Source organism: Callithrix jacchus, chromosome 1 (assembly GCF_049354715.1).
Source record: "Callithrix jacchus isolate 240 chromosome 1, calJac240_pri, whole genome shotgun sequence".
Taxonomy (NCBI): domain Eukaryota; kingdom Metazoa; phylum Chordata; class Mammalia; order Primates; family Cebidae; genus Callithrix; species Callithrix jacchus.
The window spans coordinates 30,677,410-30,692,070 of record NC_133502.1 but is presented as its reverse complement, the minus strand read 5'-3'; the positions used below and the strand labels follow the sequence as shown (position 1 = coordinate 30,692,070).

The 14,661-nt window shown below is 43.3% G+C and overlaps 1 long non-coding RNA gene across 1 annotated transcript in view; it reads right to left on the bottom strand.

The window, feature by feature from the left end:
- Positions 1 to 317: 317 nt before the first annotated feature.
- Positions 318 to 14,661, bottom strand: part of LOC144578971 (uncharacterized) — a 61,804-nt gene continuing 47,460 nt past the window's right edge. The window contains exon 4 of the long non-coding RNA XR_013525654.1: positions 318 to 1,060. This is a non-coding gene — a long non-coding RNA (uncharacterized LOC144578971). The remainder of the gene's footprint in view (positions 1,061 to 14,661) is intronic.

The following is a 14,661-nucleotide window of genomic DNA, read 5'->3' as shown; positions in this document are numbered from 1 at the left end:
TAGTTTTGCTTTTTTCCCCTGAAATCCTCACAGTAGACCCTCAGGAATTGTTTATTATTTGTCTTTCATTAATGAAAAAAAAACTAGGCCTAAAAGATAAAATATATTTTCACAGGTCACATCAATGCATTTAAAAGCAAGTTTCTCACTTGGACTCTGGTATTCTTCCTATGTGGCATGTATCTTTCATATTGCTGTTTCCGGGAGAGTACCCAGGGCTTGTAGCTTCTTGGTCTCTCTAACCCTGAACAATGGGGAAAGGGGCCCTGGAGGCATGATGAGTTTACCGTTCCAATAAATATGGTAGACCCAAAGAGTTTTGCAGAAGAGCAATTTATTAGACAGAGAGAGAGAAAGAAGACAGCTCCCACGCTGTCATGGGAGGGGACTCCGAGAAGGAATCCCTTCAGATAGGAGTAGCTAAAGTTTTAACCCTTGAGTTATTCCCTCCCTATTCATGTTCTCGTCCAATGAGAGGAGTTCCTTCAGACTTCCTCCAGAGTGATCGATCTTTGACTCTGATACTGGATTGGCTACTTGTTCTACAAATATGAGTTACACAGCCCTCTTCCTCCCCGAGCTTTCAGTGGGAATTTGGGACAAAAGAGTCCCCCACCTGGCTTTCCTGTGCACAGGAAGATCAGACAGAATTTTACCTGGCCAACGTGGAGGAGGTGCTCAGTGAGGTGGGGAGCCAGGAAATTCCTGTGTTTGAATCCCCTCTGGTCTCCAGATGGAGGCATGGAGGAGGTGCTCAAAGGAAATTCCTGCATTTGAAACCGTGCCCCTTGTGGACCCAGGAAGAGAAGTTTCTTTAACACAGTCCCTCAGTCCCCCGTCTGAACAGGAAAGTCCAGCTGCTGTTGGGACATGAGCATTGATTGCTCTCTAACTGCTTCCTGCTGAATTGGGGCATGGAAGGGGCCCTGCAGTTGACGTTTCCTACAGAGGGGAGTCTTCCAGGGGTTTAGGTCGATCCAGATGTCCGTGATAGATCTCATGAGCCAAGGACATTCGGGGTTCCATTTTCAGGACCATTTGTAGCCTCATGGCCTCAATTCTAGAAGAAACAAATTTGACAAGAAGGTTAAAGATGAGAGGCCTGAAGACCAGCAACAATAGAATGGTTATAAATGGGCCTCGAAGAGGGTAGAGCCAGGGCAGCCAGTTGTTACACAAACTCCACAATCCTGTTTCTTGGAGGTCTTTAGCCATGCGTTTGATTTGGTCCCTGAGTTCTTTAACTTTGTTTAAGGCAATACCTGATTGGTTTACAAAGTAGTAGTAGTCTTCTCCTAAAAAGAGACAGGATCCTCCTCTCTCTGCTCTTAGAAGATCCAGGGCCCTTCTATTTTGAAGAGCCACAGCAGCTGAAAAGTTAAGCTGCTTCTGCAGAGTTATGAGAGAATCAGCAACCTTTTCCATGTCATCATTTAACTCCTGAGATAGCTTATAGTAAAACTGAGTAGAGGTTGTAATTCCTTCAATGTCAGGACCAAGTCCTCCTATTATTCTGGCCCCATTATGAAAGGAATAATTAGGGTTCAAGTATAGTGTGGCCTTGGCAAGAGAAGACTCTGCACCTGAGAGTCGGTGTAAATCGTCATGGTGGGGCACTAGGAAGGAGAGGAGGGATATTTCCCCAGGGGTATTTTTCAGGCAGCGGTAAGCTGAGGTGCCACAAACAAATAATAAGCATGGTGCTAGGCTGTTGAGGCCTGGGGATAAGGCAACCCAGCTTTGGCATAGGGAAGCATTGGAGTTGTTATTATTCACACAAGTGAAGTTTTAAGGTAGATGGTATTTGTAGATTGGTGACCAAGGGACCTATAAGCCCCATATGATTTGAGGGAGAGTTAGTTAGGTTCCATGAGTATGGAACCAGAACTGAGATATATGGTTTGAAGCATAGTGGAAGGCAAATCCAACAGTCAGTTGGGTTGTTGGAGGTGGCCTCGTGTATTCCTGCGAGGGTGGTGTTACATAAGCTGAGTATACAAGAGTGTGTACGAAGGGTCTTGTGTAACTTAGAAAGATCCAGGCCCTTGTATGGACTAGTGGTACTTGCAGTTTGCTTAGAGTAGAAACTAGTTCCTAACGATGCTGTTCCTCTACCTGATCTTGAGCTCCACCCCCATCTGACATTCCAGCATGGGTAAAGTATGTCCAACAGGTGGTGGTTCCCTCAGCAGCTGGACAATTAGGCCCAATTATTGTTCAGTCCAGTAGGTGTGTGAGTTGTATGTGCACAGGGAAGCAGAGATATAGCAATTTTTGTGCATATACGTGTATGATACAAAAGAAGGAGGTGGTTGTGCCTCCAGAACCAGTCTTGGAGTGACAAATCATGGGCGCTTCTTCCAGGAAGATTATAGCTAGTACTATGAGTTTACATGTAGGGTGTGCATGAGTTGACAGGATGAGTGGGGCTAAAGAGAAGATAATGAGAACCATAAGAGAGGTCATAGTGAGGGAACAATAATATCAGAGGGAGAAGAGGAGAGCTATTAGAAATATAATTAGGCAGTAAGCCATGGATAAGGAGTTTATGAGATGTAGGCCGATCTGTAGGGGCAACCGCATAGAGTCTGGTTGCAAATAGTAAAGTTAGGAGTGATAGTCCTATTAACGCCAGGAGGTACTTTCCTGGGGATCTCGTTGGAAGAGCAAACGTAGATCCTTTAAAGGCTGGCAGGTGTACAAAGGGCCGTCTCCTGGAACTTCAGGCTGTGGAGTGGAGGGCCTATGATTTTCTTCAGGAGGTGTCCAAGGCTTCAGCCAAGTGTGATGAATCCACGAGTCAATTCCCAACACCTTAACTGCCATTGGGGTAGGTAGGATAACTGAAAATCATTCTTCCCAAGATGGGCCTAGAGAGGGAGACTATGAGGGGAGAGATTTAACAAGTACCAGGTGTCCAGGGCAGAAACACTCTTTCCCTTTTTCCCTAGGGTGTCCTTCAGGTAACGGCCTAAGAGGCTGTTGGTACTTAGCCAAGGAGGTTCTATCTTTTGTTAGATCTACTGTTTCCTTGTCTAATCTAAGAACTTTAATAAGAAAGCGCCTTCCATAAAGCATCTCATAGGGGCTTAGTCCTATTTTCTGAGGAGAGTTTTGAGCCTGTAAGGGTGCTATTGGCGATAGAGAAGGCCACAGGAGGTGGGTTTCCTGTGCCAACTTCTTTAGGTGTCTCTTGAGAATTTCATTCATCTTCTCAACTTTCCCTGAGGACTGAGGCCTCCAAGCACAGTGGAGATGATACTGTTTTTCTGATGCTTCGGATATTCCTTAGGAGCCCAAGGAATTTTGGGAGCTTTGAAGACAGGGAGCCCAAATCTAGGGATTATTTAATTAATCAGGACTCTTACTATCTCTTGGGCTTTTTCTGTTCTACACAGAAAAGCCTCAACGCTGTTTGTGTAGGTATCTACACATGCTAACAGATATTGATATCCCTGAGACTTAGGCATATGGGTAAAGTCTATTTTCCAGACCTCACCTGGGTAATGACTGCTTCTCTGTTCCCCAGGAGGAATTTTGCAATGTGCCAAAAGAAATTTTTCTGGCATATTTCACATCCTTTGACTATTTGTTGGACAGCCTTGAAGAAACATTTTTCTGTAAATATAGATTTGGCCATTCGACACATATTATCTATGCCTATAGGGAAGGTTTGATGTAGGGTTTTAAGTACTTTCCACTGGCTGGCAGCAGGTAGGAGTACTTTTCCTTCCTCAGGAGCTAGCCACCCTGAAGGAAGAAGATTACGTCCCTGGGAGTTTGCCCGCTCTACCTCTGCTGATGAGTATTGAGGTTTAGATCCCTGGAGAGGATTTTCCCATATTAAAGGTCCTTCTATAAATTCTTATCTAGCTGCCCTTTTCACCTCTAAGTCAGCTCCACAATTGCCTTCTGCTTCCTTCTCATCTCCTTTCTGGTGACCTCGGCAGTGTAAGACTGCTACCTCTTTATGTTCTTAGACAGCTTATAATAAATCTAAAATTTCCTTATGATATTTAATGGGAGTTCCTGCGAGGTTAGGAACCCTCTTTCCTTCCATAAAGCTGCATGAGCGTGTAGAACCAGGTAAGCATATTTGGAATCTGTGTATATGTTTATTCTCTTTTCTTTTCCTAATTTTAGAGCCCGAATGAGGGCTACTAGTACTGCCAGCTGGGCACTAGTTCCAGGAGGAAGGGAATTACTTTCAAGCACTGTTTGATCACTGACTACTGCATATCCTGCTTTTCAAACTCATTTTCAATAAATGAACTTCATCAGTGTATAGGTTAAGGTCAGGATTGCCTAGAGGAGTTTCTAAGAGATCCTCTCGAGCCACATAGCTCTGGGCTATAACCTGCTGACAGTTATGTTGTCTGCCCCTTCTTCAGGAAGAAAAGTCACTGGACTGAAGGCTGCACACATGTGCAGCTGAAGTACAGGCCCTTTGAGCATTAAGGCCTGATATTTGAGTAAGCGGTTGTTGGACAGCCATAAGCCTCCTTTAGAGGCCCCAATTCCAGCTACATCATGTGAAGTTCATACAGTTAGATCTTTCCCCTGCACAATTTTAACAGCTTCTGAGACCAACAAAGCCGTCGTGGCTATGACCGGCAAGCAGTGTGCCCAGCCTTTTGCTACTGCCTCAGTTTCCTTACTTAGGTATGCCACCAGTTGTGGTGTGGTCCCCTGAGTCTGGGTGAGAACCCCCAGTGCCACTCCTGACTATTCTGTAACATATAGGGAGAAGTCAATCCCTGTGGGAAGGCTTAGAGCTGGATCCTGCGGTAGTGCCTGCTTCAGGGTCTGAAAGGCCGCCTCGGCTACAGCGTCCCATTGTATTAGATGGGTGTTAGCTTTTTTGGGTTTCCTTAATTAGAGTGTATAGGAGTTTAACTATTTCACCATATCTGGGAATCCACAACTGGCAGAAACCAGTTATTCCTAAGAATCCCCACAACTGTTTTAAGGTTTTTGGACAGGAGAAGGCCAGTATGAGTTGGAGATATTCTCCATCAAGGGCCCAAGTGCCCTTAGACAAGACAAGCCCTAGGTATTTTGCCTGTTGCCTACAAAGTTGGGCTTTTGATTTGGAAACCTTATATCCTTACAGGTGACTAGAAAGTTTAGAAGGTCTTGGGTGGCCTGCTGACACTGGGTTTCTGAGTTAGCAGTTAAAAGTAAGTCATCCATATATTGAAGAACCAGGGTACCCAGATGTGACAAATGACTAAGGTCCTGAGCTAGAGCCTGGACAAACAGGTGGGGGCTATCTCGAAAGTCCTGGGGTAACATTGTCCAGGTGAGCTGAGAATTCTGGTCTAAAGGGTCTTCAAAGGTGAACAGAAACTGGAAGTCAGGATGTAATGGAACACAGAAAAAGTTATCCTTAAGGTTCAGGACTGTGAACCATTGTGCCTTTCCTGGTATTTGAGAGAGCAAGGTGTATGGGTTGGGTACAGCTGGGTATAAAGGGACAACATCTTCATTAATAAGCCGGAGATCCTGCACTAGGCTTCATTGTCCATTATGTTTTTGTACTCCTAAAATTGGAGTATTACAAGGGCTGTTACAGGACCTCACTAGACCTTGAGCTTTTCAGTTCCTTAGAGTATTCTGTAGCCCCTTTGTGGCTTCTGGTCTTAGGGGGTACTGTCCTTGGTAAGGAAAAGAGGCGGGATCTTTTAGCCTTATTCAAATTGGGCAGGCATTCTTTGCCTGACCAAATTTTCCCTGCATTGCCCAAACATTGGGATTAATCCCTTCTTCAAATAATGGGCAGCAGAGAGGGCTTTTCTCCCTGATGTTCATATAGATAATGGTTCCTACTCTGTCTAACAGGTCCTGCCCTAGTAAGGGAGTGGGATGTTCTGGCATGATGAGGAAGTCATGGGAGAAGAGCATCTCCCTAGTTACAGCTTAGGGGCTGGGAGAAATATCAGGACACTGCTTGTCGTAGGATTCCTCAGATAGTTATAGACTTGGAGGACAACCTTCCAGGCCAGTAAAGGAAAACTGAGAAGGCTGTGCCAGTGTCCAGGAGAAGATGGACCTCCTGGGCCTCTATGGTTTGCTTTACCTGGGGCTTGGTGAGGGTGATGACTTGGGCTGGTGCTTGCCCCGGGTACCCTAAGTCCTGCTGTTGGGTCATCTGGTTAGCCACCTCAGACCCTGGGAACCTTCATCTTGTGGGACAGTGTGCCTTCCAATGATCCCTTTGGCACAGTGGGCAAGGATGAGGAGATGGTCCATTCCTCTGGGGACAATCTTTCTTAAAGTGTCCTGGTAGGTCACAGTGGTAGCAAGCTGTGCCACACTGGCAGCTAACCCAAGCCTTTCCCTTTTCCAAGCTCCTTAGGTCTACTTGCCTGAAGGTCATGACTAGGTCTGTGGCATTTTTCTTGTCCCTCCTGTCCCTTTCAGCCTGTTCCTTCTGGTGTCTATTATAGAACACCGAGGATGCTAGATTTAGTAATGATTCTAGACTCTGTTCTGGCCCCAGGGCCAGCTTCTGGAGCTTCCTCCTAATGTCTGCTGCTGATTGCGTAATAAATTTGACTTTTAGTATTAGCTGACTCTTGGAGTCTGGTGACAGGGGAGTATACTTTAAGGCTTCCCATAACTGTTCAAGGAAGTCTCTTGGGTTTTCTTCCTTTCCCTGAGTTATAGTGGATAATACTTCATAGTTTATGGGCTATACCCTGACTCCTCTTGGGTTATAGGAGCTGAGGAGACCTGGTCAGCATCAGTGGAGGGAGGAGCCACAGGGAGTCCTGGATATGGGGGTAGTCCTAAGGAGGGGCCAGTAGTGTATAGGCTACAAGCCTTACATAGCTGAGGATTATCCATTAGAGAAAAGAAAACTTGCACATAAGGGACCTCAATCCATTTATCTTCCCTCTTACAGAACAGGTCTAATTATAGAAGGATGTTAGAGGGGTGTTGTAATTTATACTTCCCTCAGGAAGCCAGGTTTCTCCACTCAGCAGAGGATATTGTGGCCATGCTGTTTGGTAGAAAAAAAAATGAGCCCTTCTTCTTCAAAGATTGTGGGTCAAATTGGTCCCGGTTATCCAGGATACACATTAAGGGTGATTTTGCCTTGGGAAGAGTAGCACCCATCTGAAATTGAACACAGGGATGCCTGCATCCCTTGTTACTCCTCGCAACTGCTAGTTCTGGCGTGTCCCCCAGTTATAGGACCTTGTGGTTTTCCTCACACCCTAGATGTATAATCATCTTCTGGCCCTTCCATGTGCCGGGTTTAATCACATTTACTGGCATCATGGGCATCATGGGCACACCCCTGTCTAATGTCCTTTTTGGCCAGCTTAAAAACATGAGGACTGCCAGGCTTTGTAGCCCTATACTGGCATTTCCTTAAAGAACTAGGCCAGTGAGTCTTGGGCATTGGATGCCAATATTCCCTAGCAAGAGTTCAATTAATATAGGTCTGACCAGAAAACTTCCCTAGGAGGATAAACTCCTTGAGAGGGGCATCTAAGCACAACAATCTTAGAGAAGGTAACAGCTGGCCACATGGCCGAGGCTGAAACAATGCCCTCAGGACCCTGGCCTTCTCCCACCCCAGTTTCCATTCTAGGAATGGACATAAAAATGCGAGATGTCATATTATGTATTCATTTGTTGTCATATTTAACTTTTTAAAAATGCTTTAACAGCCTTGCAAAAATTCTGTTGTCTGTCTTGTGCTCCAATTAAGATTCATTCAAAATATTTCTTTGGTAAGACATTATTTACAAAGTACTAATCATAAAAATAAGTCAGGAAAATAAGAAAAATGGGCATTTCCTAATATCAACACATGATAAACACTTTAACTGTTATATTTAGAATGTATATCTTTTTTTTTTTGAGACAGAGTTTCCCTTTTTTTGCAACATCAGTAGAAAGGACACAGTGCCCGGAAGCTAGTTTGCCAATTATGGGCAGTACCAACTAAAAGCACTCAAATAACCATGTGAACAGCAGACACAATAGTGTCAAAACTAGAAAGCAGAAAGAAAACAAGCATCAAGGTAAAGAGAAGTGGCAGACTGAGTTTTGGGGCATACATGAGATACTCCATTTTAATCTTCCATAAAAATGGAGAGAATCCACAGAGAGATATTTAATTATCAACAACAATGTTTCTGGGGTTGTAATCCACCATGGTTTGAGAATAAAAGGCCTCAAGCTACCTTGATTTAATTACAAACAATAAAGTTTCTGAGGCCTCCATCTACCATGATTTGGGCATATAGCCCTTCGTTTTAGTCACGATCTTAGGATATTCAAGTTACAATAGTAATTGTAGTAATTAGAGCAATGATAAAATTGATTATTAACATAGTATTCTTAGGATTCAACATACACTTTTTGTTTTCATCATGACATTAAACATGTAAAATAGATAATACTATTCCTGTTTTACAGATGAAACATTTGAAAGTCAGGTGTATTAAGTAACTTGTCCAAATATCATAGCAAACAAATGTTTTCAGTATTCAGATCAGTTTTTCTTACTATTGTGTATTTAACCAGCATTGCTACAAAATATGGACTCACTTGGTATATTTTTACACATGAAAAGTATTTGTTTGGTACCTGAATAAATTCCATTTATTTATTATGTATTAGTCTGAATAAATTCTAGACTAAAACAACTGACAAAATGGAATCTAAAAATAGAAACGATATAGAATATAAAAAGTATATATACGAGGAGGGGACTCAAGATGGCGCTGTGAGAACAACCCAGGATTGGAGCCCGCGTTGAATCCGCAAACGGTGAGCCAGTGCTGCATTTCCAGACTGATCTTTGTTGCCCACAGAACGGGGAAACTCCCAAATATAAAAAGACACGGGACGCCAGGCAGTAGGTCTGCCTGGCGAAGCCAGCAGCCGGGGCGGCAGCGGCCGGCCCTACCCAGTAATCCCCACAGGGCGCGCTTGTCCGGATGCCTTGTTGAACCGGCAACCTGAGACTTGAGAGGGCTGGACTTGAGACTGAACGAGACTTGCACAATAGCCCAGCCCAGGGGATTGCAGGGACAGATCGTTTGGGATACCCAGTGGGACGAACAAAACCGCGATTTCAAACTATCCCAAGCAGACGGCCCGAGACGCTCTGTGGGGGAGGGGCGTCCACCACTACCGAGGCAACCCGCCCCAACTGAGATACACGCCCACTGCTGACGCACCCAGCCATTGCCGAGGCAACCCGCCCCAACTGAGATACGCGCCCACTGCTGACGCAGCCAGCCATTGCCGGGGCAACCGGTCCCTACTGAGATACACGCCCACTGCTGACGCAGCCTGCCATTGCTGAGGCAACACGATACAACGAAGAGACTCCGCGCCAGGGTGTGGCGGAGACCACAGCAGAGCCTGCAGGAACAGGGCGAATCACACAACAGCAGGACGAAGCCTGGCAACCAAACAGTGGCTAGTCTGCCTTCTAGCTGGGCAGGACACCTCATCGAACATCCAAAAATAAAGCCCAAACCCCTCAACACAGAGCATTTGAGAAAAAAAAAAGGGGGAGTTTTAATGAGCTCTGTGGCAGCAGAATCAAACATAGCAGCATAACAGCCCTGAAGGAACAACACAGTGCACAGCTCAGCAATTAAACCCCTATAAAGTACAAACTGTCTCCTCAAGCAGCTCCCTGACCCCTCTATATCCAAAAGACTGATATTAGGCAGGCATCATACTGGGACAAAGATAGCAGAAAAAGAAACTGGTAGCATCCCTCGCTGTGCCACAGCTGCTAGAGGTGCACCCCAGACAAGCAAGGTCTGGAGCGGACCCCAGCAGTCGTACAGCGAAGGGACTAGACTGGTAGAAGGAAAACCAAGCAACAGAAATACTTCATCATCAACATTCTGGGTGTCCACTCAGAGACCCAATCGAAAAATCAGCAACTACGCAGACGACCAGCGGACAAATCCACAAAGATGGGAAGAAACCAGCGCAAAAAGGAGGAAAACACCCGAAACCAGAACACCTCGCCTCCTAGAAAGGACCAAAACTCCTCACCAGCAAGGGAACAAAGCTGGACGGAGAATGACTGTGATGAAATGATGGAATTTGACTTCAGAAGATGGATAATGAGAAACTTTTGTGAGCTAAAAGATCATGTATTAAATCAATGCAAAGAAACTAAGAACCTTGAAAAAAGATTTGAAAAAAGATTCGAGGAAATGATAACAAGAATGGATAACTTAGAGAGGAATATGAATGAATTAAAGGAGCTGAAAAACACAATACGAGAACTTCGCGAAGCAAACACAAATTTCAATAGCCAAATTGACCAAGCAGAAGAAAGAATATCAGAAGTCGAAGACCAACTCAATGAAATAAAACGAGAAACCAAGATCAGAGAAAAAAGCGCAAAAAGGAATGAACAAAGTCTCCAAGAAATGTGGGACTATGTGAAAAGATCTAACCTACGTTTGATAGGTGTACCAGAAGGGGACGAAGAGAATGAATCCAAGCTGGAAAATACTCTTCAGGACATCATCCAGGAAAATTTCCCCCACCTAGCAAGACAGGCCAACACTCAATTGCAGGAAATACAGAGAACACCACAAAGATATTCCGCAAGAAGAGCAACCCCAAGGCACATAATCGTCAGATTCAACAGGGTTGAAATAAAGGAGAGAATACTAAGGGCAGCCAGAGAGAAAGGTCGGGTCACCCACAAAGGGAAGCCCATCAGTCTCACAGCAGATCCCTCAGCAGAAACACTACAAGCCAGAAGAGAGTGGGGGCCAATATTCAACATTCTTAAAGAAAAGAACTTTCAACCCAGAATTTCATATCCAGCCAAACTGAGCTTCAGAAGTGAAGGAAAAATAAAATCCTTTGCGAACAAGCAAGTACTCAGAGATTTTGTCACCACCAGGCCTGCTTTACAAGAGCTCCTAAAAGAGGCACTACACATAGAAAGGATCAGTCAGTACCAGCCATTCCAAAATCACACTGAATGCTAAAGAGCTTCAACATAATGAAGAATCTACAACTAACAGGCAAAACAGCCACTTAGCATCAAAATGGAAGTATCAAATTCACACATAACAATATTAACCCTAAATGTAAATGGACTAAATGCACCAATCAAAAGACACAGACTGGCAAATTGGATAAAAATCCAAAACCCATCAGTGTGCTGTATCCAGGAAACCCATCTCACATGCAAGGATACACAAAGGCTCAAAATAAAGGGATGGAGGAAGATTTACCAAGCTAATGGAAAGCAAAAAAAAGCAGGAGTTGCAATTCTCATTTCTGATAAAATAGACTTTAAAGCAACAAAGACCAAAAGAGACAAAGAAGGCCATTACATAATGGTAAAAGGATCAATACAACAAGAAGAGCTAACGATCCTAAACATATATGGACCCAATGCAGGAGCACCCAGATACATAAGGCAAGTTCTTAATGACTTACAAAAGGACTTAGACTCCCACACAATAATAGTGGAAGACTTTAACACTCCACTGTCAATACTAGACAGATCAACCAGACAGAAAATCAACAAGGATATCCAGGGCTTGAACTCAGACCTGGAGCAAGCAAACCTGATAGACATTTACAGAACTCTCCACCCCAAATCCACAGAATACACATTCTTCTCAGCACCACATCACACCTACTCTAAAATTGACCACATAATTGGAAGTAAAGCACTGCTCAACAAATGCAAAACAACAGAAATCATAACAAACAGCCTCTCAGACCATAGTGCAATCAAGTTAGAACTCAGAATTCAGAAACCGACCCAGAACCGCACAGCTTCATGGAAACTGAACAACTGGCTCTTGAATGTTGACTGGGTAAACAATGAAATGAAGTCAGATATAAAAAAGTTCTTCAAAACCAATGAGAACGAAGATAAAACGTGCCAGAACCTCTGGGACACATTTAAAGCAGTCTCTAGAGGAAAGTATATAGCAATAAGTGCCCATATGAGGAGAATGGAGAGATCCAAAATTGACACCCTATCGTCAAAATTGAAAGAGCTAGAGGAGCAAGATCAAAAACACTCAAAACCCAGCAGAAGACAAGAAATAACTAAGATCAGAGCTGAGCTGAAGGAGATTGAGACACGAAAAACCCTTCAAAAAATCAATAAATCCAAGAGCTGGTTTTTTGAAAAGATCAACAAAATAGACAGACCACTAGCCAGATTGATTAAAAATAAAAGAGAGAACAACCAAATAGATGCAATAAAAAATGATAAAGGGGAAATCACCACAGATTCCACAGAAATTCAAACCATCATCAGAGAATATTACAAACAACTCTATGCGCATAAACTAGTAAACCTGGAAGAAATGGATAAATTCCTGGACTCCTGTGTCCTCCCAAGCCTAAACCAGGAGGAAGCTGAAACTATGAATAGACCAATAACAAGGTCTGAAGTTGAGGCAGCAATTAACAGCCTACCACACAAAAAAAGCCCAGGTCCAGATGGGTTCACAGCCGAATTCTACCAGACACACAAGGAGGAGCTGGTACCATTCCTTCTAAAACTATTTCAAACAATCCAAAAAGAGGGAATCCTTCCCAAATCATTTTATGAGACCAACATCATCCTGATACCAAAACCCGGCAGAGACCCAACGAGAAAAGAAAACTTCAGGCCAATATCCATGATGAACATAGATGCAAAAATCTTCAATAAAATATTGGCAAGCCGAATGCAACAGCAAATCAAAAAATTTATTCATCATGATCAAGTAGGATTCATCCCAGGGATGCAAGGCTGGTTCAACATACGCAAGTCTATCAACGTAATTCACCACATAAACAGAACCAAAAAACAAAAACCACATGATTATCTCAATCGATGCAGAGAAGACATTTGACAAAATTCAACAGCCCTTTATGCTAAAAACCCTCAATAAACTCGGTATCCATGGAACGTATCTCAAAGTAATAAAAGCTATTTATGACAAACCAACAGCCAATATTATACTGAATGGGCAAAAACTGGAAGCATTCCCTTTAAAATCTGGCACTAGACAAGGATGCCCTCTCTCACCACTCCTATTCAATATAGTACTGGAAGTTCTAGCCAGAGCAATCAGGCAAGAAAAAGAAATAAAGGGTATTCAAATAGGAAAGGTGGAAGCCAAATTGTCTCTATTTGCAGACGACATGATAGTATACCTAGAAGACCCCATCGCCTCAGCCCAAAAACTCCTGAAACTGATAAGCAACTTCAGCAAAGTCTCAGGATATAAAATCAATGTGCAAAAATCACAAGCATTCGTCTACACCAACAACAGACTTAAAGAAATCCAAATCAAGAGCGAACTGCCATTCGCAATTGCTACAAAAAGAATAAAATACCTTGGAATACAACTCACAAGGAACGTAAGAGACCTCTACAAGGAGAACTACAAACCACTGCTCAACGAAATAACAGAGGACACAAACAGATGGAGAAACATTCCATGTTCATGGTTAGGAAGAATTAATATCGTGAAAATGGCTATACTGCCCAAAGTAATTTACAGAATCAACGCTATCCCCATCAAGCTACCACTGACTTTCTTCACAGAACTGGAAAAAACCACCATGAACTTCATATGGAACCAAAAGAGAGCCCGCATAGCCAAGTCAATTCTAAGCAAAAAGAATACAGCGGGGGGCATCACACTACCGGATTTCAAACTATACTACAAGGCTACAGTAATCAAAACAGCATGGTACTGGTACCAAAACAGAGATATAGACCAATGGAACAAAACAGAGGCACCGGAGGCAACACAACATACATACAACTATACAATCTTTGATAAACCTGACAAAAACAAGCAATGGGGAAAGGATTCCATGTTTAACAAATGGTGTTGGGAAAACTGGCTAGCCATGTGCAGAAAGCAGAAACTGGACCCCTTCCTGACACCTTACACTAAAATTAACTCCAGATGGATTAAAGACTTAAACATAAGACCTGGCACCATAAAAACCCTAGAAGGAAATCTAGGCAAAACCATCCAGGACATAGGAGTAGGCAAGGACTTTATGAACAAAACACCAAAAGCATTGGCAACAAAAGCCAAAATAGACAAATGGGACCTAATGAAACTCCACAGCTTCTGCACGGCAAAAGAAACAGTCACTAGAGTGGATCGGCAACCAACAGAATGGGAAAAAATTTTCGCAGTCTACCCATCTGACAAAGGGCTGATATCCAGAATTTACAAAGAACTCAAACAGATTTACAGGAAAAAAACAAACAAGCCCATTCAAAAGTGGGCAAAGGATATGAACAGACACTTTACAAAAGAAGACATATATGAGGCCAACAATCATATGAAAAAATGCCCATCGTCACTGGTCATCAAAGAGATGCAAATCAAAACCACATTGAGATACCATCTCACGCCAGTTAGAATGGCGATCATTAAAAAATCTGGAGACAACAGATGCTGGAGAGGATGTGGAGAAAAAGGAACACTTTTACACTGTTGGTGGGAGTGTAAATTCAACCATTGTGGAAGACAGTGTGGCAATTCCTCAAGGCCTTAGAAATAGAAATTCCATTTGACCCAGCAATCCCATTACTGGGTATATATCCAAAAGACTATAAATCGTTCTACTATAAGGACACATGTACACGAATGTTCATTGCAGCACTATTTA